The sequence below is a fragment of the Suncus etruscus genome, chromosome 5, assembly GCF_024139225.1.
Source record: "Suncus etruscus isolate mSunEtr1 chromosome 5, mSunEtr1.pri.cur, whole genome shotgun sequence".
Classification (NCBI taxonomy): domain Eukaryota; kingdom Metazoa; phylum Chordata; class Mammalia; order Eulipotyphla; family Soricidae; genus Suncus; species Suncus etruscus.
The window spans coordinates 9588708-9598188 of record NC_064852.1 but is presented as its reverse complement, the minus strand read 5'-3'; the positions used below and the strand labels follow the sequence as shown (position 1 = coordinate 9598188).

At 42.8% G+C, this 9481-nt stretch overlaps 1 pseudogene; it reads right to left on the bottom strand.

Moving 5' to 3' along the window:
• Positions 1-6304: 6304 nt before the first annotated feature.
• Positions 6305-6915, bottom strand: LOC126009391 (differentially expressed in FDCP 8 homolog; annotated as a pseudogene).
• Positions 6916-9481: the final 2566 nt, after the last annotated feature.

Here is a 9481-nt window from a genome sequence, read left to right as displayed (position 1 = left end):
GTGGGAGGGTTTGGGTAGAGGAATAAAGATGCAGACAGACTTATTGTGTCAAGTGCTGTCCTTGGGACTGATTCTTCAGAAGTTTCACAGATCAGAAGCCTGTCCATAGACCTTTACAATAATAAAACAACAAGAATCTCTACATATAGTGAAATGACCGAGTATTAGATACAAGTGTTTTATATTTCACTCTAGCAACTGCTGCTTTGTGACATATGTGCTAACATTATTCTCATTTTATAAGTGAGAAAAGTGAGTCATAGAGAAATTAGATCACTTTTATTTTATTCTATCTTATGTGGAATGGGGCCATACCTGGTGGTGCTCAGGTGCTATTTTGGATCTGTGCTTAGGAGTGACCCCACCAGTGCATGGAAGAGAAATGTGATGTTGGGGATTTGAACAAGGATCAACACATAAAGAGTGTCCCCTGAACTATCTCTCCAGCCCTAGGTAACTTTTACTGATTCTAAGTATTATCAAACTGGACTAACAGACACCAGATTTGTTCTCCTCCCTGAAACAACTGAAATAAAATAAGGGTTCTCAAAATATTGGCTATTAGTGAATGATTTGGGTATGACAAATGAGCTTCATGCATGCTCCAGATTATTCCCTGGAGAAAAATTCCAGTTCACAGAGCAGAGGATTAGAAGAGGATTAGAAGAGTTGGGTTGAGCTGGGTTTAGTTGGGTTGGGTTGGGTTGGGTTGGGTTGGGTTAGGTTGGATTGTGTTGGTTTGGGTTGGGATAGATTGAATTGAGTCAAGTTGAAGTTACAGAACTGGGAATCTAAGAAAGTAAAGTAAACTTGAGTGTATAGGACAGAGTACCCCAAAGAAAACAGTATAACAGATCTAGAAATCAAAAGTTATGCAGAGAATCTTGACAAGTATTTGCTTTGATCGGGGTATATGTCTGAGAGGAAAGAAACAATACCCAGGAAAGAACCATTCAAGGGAGTGAGATCATACAGGACTAATAATAACAGCAACTGTTCCCAACAGCCAAAATAAAACATTCTTATAATTCATAATTCATCAGGACTAAGAGGAATTTTTGCCTAAATTAATGGGAAAAATTAACACCAGACTTAATTTTGCTTTGGTCTTGCTAATAGATCAAATAGAGATTGGTCTTGCTTTCTTGTAAAAGGAAGTCTTAAGTCTCATCCAAAGCATGAGCTTTGTATGAACTAACTCCCTACTTCCCATCTTTCTAGCATCCACTGCACCATTTGATCTTCAGCAGCATGGAGGGAACCTGGAGTAGACTCTGAGCACTGCTAGGTTTGAAGCCCAAACCCAACAACCAATAAACCAACAAACAAACCAAATAAGCAAATAACAAAAGGATTGGGAGCCAACATTGATGCCTATTGCCTGTTGTGCTTATGCTGGATCCTATTCTGATCCTCAACACAGCCAGAATGTCCCTGAACACCATTTGTTTCAAGCAACATCTCCTTCTTAAGCCTAACCATTGAACTATGCATCCTGGCTAGTCCAATATTACTGACAGTGACCCCTGGTCCTCTGAATACTGCTTGGTAGCTTCCAACCTAATAAAACAAAAACAAGACAGCAGAAAAAAAATGTCCCCAAAAGAATCAACTGCTTCCAAATAATTGTGCTCCATCCCCAAAAAAGAGCTCAAAAACATATTAGAAATTTGCAACTCTGAGCTGGCCCAGAAAACTTTAAGAATAAAATAAAACTTTCTATAAAATGCTCATTGTTTATACTTTTTCTTTTTTCTGCCTATAGATGTTATAAAATGCACATTAAATTAAAGTGCTTTCCTTCAAATCTAATTATTTGCTCATTTATTTGTTTAATACAATAGTGTCCAGCACACAACCAAGTAAAATGGATTATGTCTGACATCCGATAAAAAATGACGAGGCATGCAAAAGCAGCTAAATAAAGAGAAAAATCAATAAAACCTGACCCTCAAAATGATATGCTCAACAAAACTCACAGATAAATTTTTTCACATAGTCATTATCATATTATTCCAGGGGTTTTAGAAGCTAGAAGATTATATATGTTATGTAGATTAATGGGAAGATTTTTTTTTAATCCAAATTAAAGTTCTAGAGATGAAAACTACAGTGTTAGAGATAATAAAATGTCAGATGAGATTCATGGCATAGTAGCTAGCAAAGATTAGCGAACTTGGTAACGTTGGCTTAAAAACAATTCCAAGTTAAATACAGAAGAAAGAAGGACTTAAACATGGGAAGAATGAGGAGAGTATCAGGGACAATTTCAAATAGCAAAGCATGACTTCCGAGCTGTGACAGCATATCACTCCACCTCCAGCAAACATCACAGCCAAAAGAAGTGTATGAACACGACAGGCAGGCAGGCATTCATGCAGCCAGCCATGATCACAATAGCAATGAAAGGAAGATGGGGAAGAAGGGCAGAATAAATAATAAAAATAAAGAATAAAGAAATAATAAATAATGAATGTGTCTGCCTTTGAGCATGAGGCCTGTCGTTTGATCATTGGTGTGACCCAACTGTGCTGAGGGTGGCCCCAATGGATCTGCAGTTTGGCATCAATCAAATCAGGATCAAATCAGAGCATATGATTTCCAGTGCACAATTTTGTGTGTAAAAAGACTAAAACCAAAGATGCGTGAGCTCTGTGATCAGGAGTGGTACTCCAGAACTAACTATTTGAGCATCACAACCAAATGTGTGCACTGTAACGGCATCAACAAATGGAAGAAAAATTCTGACACATTAATAAATTATTTATTTGTTTGTTTGTTTATTTTGACTTGGGGGCCACACATTACAGTGTTCAGGAGTTACTCCTGGTTCCGCACTCAGGAATCTGCTAGGGTTGGGGGACCATCTATAGTGCTGGGGATTGATCCCAGACTGACCTATGCAAGACACATGCCCTATCTGATATACAATTTCTCTGGGCCCAATTAAATAATTCAAACACATACCATATGAACCAATCCTTCTAATTTTATTTCCTAAGAAAGGAATTATGGATTAATGAGTTGTTCTGACTGAATTAATTCATTAATTCATTCACAGTTACACAAATATTTACAGACTAATTATTTTCAAATAACCCCAAACTGGATACAACCCCAATGACCACCAATACATGAAGGAATAAATCAATTGTGGTATAGCCACGCAATGGAAATACTTCTAAATTGTAAAATAAAATATTGATCTTTGTGAGTATGTATCCAGGGAGGCATCTCAAAATAATTGAATTGTTTTCCAATCTCCTCCCCAACTAAAATAGAGATAATAGTTATATTTGGGATTAGAGAAATAGTACAGGAATAAGGTGCTTTCCATATTGTATTCAATGCTGGTTTGATCTTTTACACCACAGATGGTCCTCCAAGTCCCACCCAGGATCCCTCCTGAGCAAAAAGCCAGGAATGGCCCCTGAGTACCATCAGGTGTGGTCCAAATGCACCTCCTCCAAATTGTTCTGGAGTGTGAAAGAAACTTGTCTAAAAAAGGACATATGGATTTATTCATGTAAATGTCTAGAAATGACAAACTAATTTGCTACTGTAAGGGTCTGAGTTGACATCCTAGTCGGCTCTGAGAGTCAAAGACCACTTCTGATAATGCAAGATGCAAAAGGGACTTTATTCAGCTAGCCAACTCCAAGTCTCATGCAATTTAGGGAGTCTTGACAAGGACCCTGAGGCAAAATCTTAGCCAGTTTATGTAGTTTATAGATATCACAAGCATTAAAAGCAAAAAGCGGGGCCGGCGGTGGCGCTAGAGGTAAGGTGCCTGCCTTGCCTGTGCTAGCCTTGGATGGACCGCGGTTCGATCCCCCGGCGTCTCATATGGTCCCCCAAGCCAGGAGCAACTTCTGAGTGCATAGCCAGGAGTAACCCCTGAGCATTACCGGGTGTGGCCCAAAAACCAAAAAAAAAAAAAAAAGCAAAAAGCATTTCAATGGTTAATACAAACTGGTCAACCTTCACAGCATACATGCTTGGCCTATATCTTCCATCACATACATGATTGGCTTATATCATTTTGCACACAAAGCACACTATTTCTTAGCATTGATGGTTCAACTTATCATTGACTCATCTGACTCAACTTTGGTTGTCAGGGGGCCTTATTAGGTGGAATATTCCAGATCCACCTAGTTCCTCTATCTTAACAGAATAGGGATAGTCTTGACATCCCTTCATTTCTTTTGTGATTTTAATTCTGAGTTGGCTCAAAATGAAAATGAATTAACTCCCTCTGCTTTAGCTAAGAGAACTACTTTTAACCTGTCTCAAGAAAAACTACTTTACTGGGGACTTCAGATCATCTTAGTCTAGGGCTAAGACCAGAGGACCTGGGTTATCATACTATGACAGAAAGCAAATGACTGGTTTTCTGGAGAGGAAGATAAGTGTGAATGGTGAGTGGGGGGCACAAGGAAATCTTTAAACGTGACTGTGTTGCGTATCTTAGTCTAGACGAACTCATGACTATGTGTTGAGTATCTTGGATTTGATGATCTTATATGTTACATGTGGCAAAACATTAAAAACATTGAATTTCACATCGCTATATTAATCACACCTGAAGAAGTCTGGTAGAAAGAAATGAAGGAGTGAAAGCAAACAAAAGCCAGCTTCCAAAGGTCAGCTGGCTCATCAGTCATGGTCTGGTTCCAGATGCTAAAATCTGGGCCTGCTGGATATTGCAAAGCAGGTAGAATTATTCTTGTTTCACAGAAAATAAAGAGACTCAAAGAGATCATGAGCCTTCTCCAAACTAGATCCTGTTAGTTGATGCTGCCAGAAATGAACACCCACATCTGTTTCACATCTGCAGTCAATCCATAGGATCTTCCACTAGCTCTTGCCTCTCTGCAGACACTGAACACACAGCCTCTTTCCTCAGATGGAAGGTTCTAAATAATTGCTCATGCACTGTCATGAAAGCAAGAGGTCCTGGGCACATGGAGGGCAGCTGTGGGACTAGAAGTGGGACTGGGAAGCACTGGAGCAGCCAGCATGGAGACTGTCCTTCCTTTCCTCTAGGCAGTTCAGTGAGCTAAGGATCAGCCATTTCCTTTCTTTTTTAAAAAAATAATTTTTTAACTTTATCTTTTTTGCTCAGATCTCAGGTGAGCAACTGGCATCCTGCAGGGTGGCGCCCTCAACACTTGGCCCAGGGCGGGTCAAACAAACCACTTCCTTCTTCTGGCTACTGGGCTGCCAACCCAGCTAGTGTGTGACTGCAGGTGCCTCAGACAGAGAGGGAAGATGGGGTTGGGGGAAGAGGTGGTGGGGAGAGATGGGAAGCAGGTGGCCTGCTGACTGGACTCCACAGCCCTCTCAGGTAATGCTTGCAGTCCTCTGCTGTCATAGGTCAGGATGGCCTTTGGCATCAAGGACGCCCAAGGCCACGCAAGTGGTTTTTCCTTGTGCCCTTGAGGGCCAGTGAGCTGAACTTACCTTGAGTCCGTGCCTCAGTCACAGCTGACATCTACAGCAACTCCTTGTCTGCACTGCATAGACAGCTGAGCAGGACAAGGGGGGCCTCAGGAAAGCAAAATTTAGACATGGGCACTGAGAGGGCCATGAAGGGCAATGGTCAGAGCCTCCATCCAGACCCCCTTTTCATCAGAGTGCAGGACCCTCCACACCCTGACTATGGACTCAGAGAACCCCTTGAAAACATTTTTAATTTTATTTATTTATTTATTTATTTATTTATTTATTTATTTATTTATTTATTTATTGGTTTTTGGGCCACACCCAGTGATGCTCAGGGGTTCCTCCTGGCTGTCTGCTCAGAAATAGCTCCTGGCAGGCACAGGGGACCATATGGGACACCTGGTTTCGAACCAACACCTTTGGTCCTGGATTGGCTGCTTGCAAGGCAAACGCCGCTGTGCTATCTCTCCGGGCCCCCTTGAAAACATTTCAGCACCTGACCTCAGGCCCTTCACCAGTAGCCTCAGATTCCAGCTGCCCTTGGTACTGGGCCAGCAGCACATAGCTACTGGGGGCGGGGGCGGTGTGGTCCCCAGAAATCATAGGTCCGTAGCAGCCTCCAGGAACCTCCCCTCTAGCAGGGTACCTCCCTGGGAAGAGCCACAAATCTTCAAGGAGATACAGCCAAGGTGAACCCTAATCCTGTACCCAGAGACACCAGGTCACAGCCAGCAGTGGACTGCTGGGATCCTGGTGGCCTATGATCTTACCCTGGGGCTACCAGGAACTGGCAGGGTGGGATTTTCATTGGCGACAGATGCCCTTCCCAATCCTCACAGCAGACACCCGATATGTCTCATGAATTTTTGCAATGCCCAAAAAACCCCAGTCCTGACTTTTTGAAGTAGATGCAGGGCTTGGAGATGAGGCTCAAGCACTTGCTGTGACAGTGGTAGTAGCATCCTGTGCAAATGTACCAGGTCTGGATGAGCCCCAGGTGATAGTATGGCACTTGCCACACATCTGCTTTATACCCGTGCTCTTTTTGTAGAACTGATGTTCCAGAAGAATCCAGAAGTTGGGCTTCTAATCCTTACTGGGCTCCTTCAGCTCCTGGAACTTCATCCTCAAGTGGATGAGTCTGACCACGACATCCCTCTGTTTCTCCAAGTGCTCAGGGAGGTCCACGATGGCCTCTTTGCAGCCCTCAATGGCCTGGCACAGTTGCTGCATATCCAAGATTAGGAACAGACCCACAGAATGAGAGAAGTCGTCCTTCCCGGCCAGGCCCAGATCCATCATGTGCTTTGTGCAGTGAAACTCTGGTTCCCCAGCAGGCAGCTCTTCACAAAGGCCGCCTGGCCTCCACTCCCTGGTCCACTGCTAGTGATATCTTAGCACAAGCTGCTTGTTGAAAGAGTTGAAGTGGGCTTGCCGGAACCGGGCCAACTTCTTGGCATATTCATATCAGCCCACCTGCCGCCATTGCAGCTGTCGCTTCCACTCTGCCTCTGCCTCGCCACCAACCTTATCTTTTGTTTACAATACCATTAATAATGGTTTCTCATGGACATAATTTTCATACTGCATCCACCTAGCTCCTCTCTCTCTCTCTCTCTCTCTCTCTCTCTCTCTCTCTCTCTCTCTCTCTCTCTCTCTCTCTCTCTCTCTCTCTCTCTCTCTCTCTCTCTCTCTCTCACCTCACTCAATTCAATTGTGTAGATTAGTCCTCTCAGTAGGTTGCCTTCGGATCCTGATTGCTCCCTCACTGTTTAGATACAGAATGATCCTCACTCTTTTCTTTCTGATGAGGCCATTCATATTGAAATTGATTGGGACTTAGGGATAAATGGAAATAACAAAGCCTGTATTTGAATCCACTCAAAACTGGGGGAATTTAATGTGGAAGTCGAAAAGGTCTTGCTCACAGCTGAAGATGGTTTTCAAAGTAGGCCTGAACTTTAGACAATTAGAAACCAAGAACACACCCAATGCCCTGGGATAGGGCCTTTTTCCAAATGAGGGGTTCGTGTGGTATAATGGTGATGCTAAAGAAGGCCCTGAGAAAGAGAGTGTAGATGGGAAGGCTTTGGATATAGGAAGATCAAGACAATGGAAGAAGACCTCTAACAGGAATGGCACAATATTTTTGTTTGTTTGTTTTTTGTTTTGGGGTCACACCTGGGATTATTCATGGCTCTGCACCCAAAAATGGTTCCTGGCAGGCATGGGGACCATATGGAATGCAGGGATTCGAACCACCATACGTCCTGGATCAGCTGCGTGCTATTTCTCTGGACCCACAACACAATTTTTTCTTAACTATTTTATTTCCGTGGGCTTGGGGGCCACACCTCGCTGTGTTTAGGGATTATTCCTTGTATGTTCTCAGGATCAACAACTGGTGGTGCCCAGGAAACCATATGTAGTACCAGGGATTTAATCAGGGTTGGCTGCATGCATCTCTTCAGCCCTACAATTTTACTTTATTTATCAGTTGTTAGAATCATTCTCATTAGGGACTGGGGTTGTGGTTCAAGTGATTGTCTGCCTGCTTTGCCTAGGGGAGGCCTTTCGTCTAGGAAATAATTTTAATTTTTGGTTTTCAGTCATAAGTGGCAGTGCTCAGAGCCTTCTCCTGTCTCTGCACTTAGGGATCCCTTCTGGCACAGTGCTCAGGGAACCGCACGAGGTGCCAGGAGTAGAACCCAGAACTGCTACATGCAAAATAAGTGCCTTCCCTGGCGTACTATCACTGACTTGTACAAATACTTTAAAAAGTATATTCCTTAGCCCTATGGTGTGTGCATGTATAAATGACATTTTATATTTCATTCTACCAGAAAGTAAGTCATTGAACTTCAAGCAAGCAAAACCAAGCCTATAAAATCCAAATCAAAGACTTAAATCCCCAACAAAGCAAATTCAAAGTTTTTCCCTTTCTTTTTACTTTTATTAGAGAAGGCACTCTTAGTGTGTAGCTCAGGGTACCTGGAATCATTCTCAAAGGTAAGCAGTCTGTTGCTTCAGCCTAGTAGGTACATTGGCTGCTAAGTGAGGCTTACAAGTGGACATGTAATTCCAGGGATCAAACTTAGGGCCTTGTACATACAAGTGCTTTACCACTTGAACTATTTCCTTATTCCTCTAAATTTGGGGGAGAGAAAGAGGGGATCTGGATCATAACTGCTAGTGCTCAGAGATCATAACTAGTGGTGCATGGAGGATCAAGTATGGTGCCAGAGATAGAACCCAGGTCAGCAGCGTCCAAGGCTATACACCCTATCCACTTACTGTACTCTTAATAGTTTTATTTTATTTTATTTGGTTTGGAGGCCACAATTGGTGATGCTCAGGGGTTACTCCTGGCTATGCGCTCAGAAATCTTTTCTGGCTTGGGGAACCATATGGGATGCCGGGGATCAAACCTAAGTCCATCCTAGGTCAGTCGCATGCAAGGCAAATGCCGTACTGTTGTGCCACCGCTCCTGCGTTTTCTTATTTCTACTTTCCTGTTCTGTGCTATAACTCTGCCCCTACATTTATTTATACATTCTTTTTGCAACCCTGCAAACACTGGCCTCTGGGACACTCAGTTTTATTTTTAATTTAAGTAAATATTAAACCAAGATCTTCCTCAACAGCAATAATAAAACAAAGTCACTTTGTGGGGGAGGATGGGGAATCCTCTTATTTGCAGCCCAATTCCAATTTCTTAACTCAGTCCGGGACTCCTCTGAGGCGTGCAAATCTAATCCACATGGCTCTGGGGGAGGTAGGAGGCATCTACCTGATAATCGCTATTTTTCTAAGATGTGAATATAAGTGCAATGGAGCATGTGTGTTTACTTTAGCAAATGTGCAAAAAAGGAATCATTTTAGAGCTGCTTCCAAGCAGCCAGTAGCAGACAGGGAAGTCGGTCCTCAATCCCTCATCACAACATTTTTAGGTTCTCTGATTGAGAACTTGCTGAGAGAAAATTGCTCCAAGTGAGAATCTCTTCTGCTCTATTCGGCCCAGTACCAGATGATT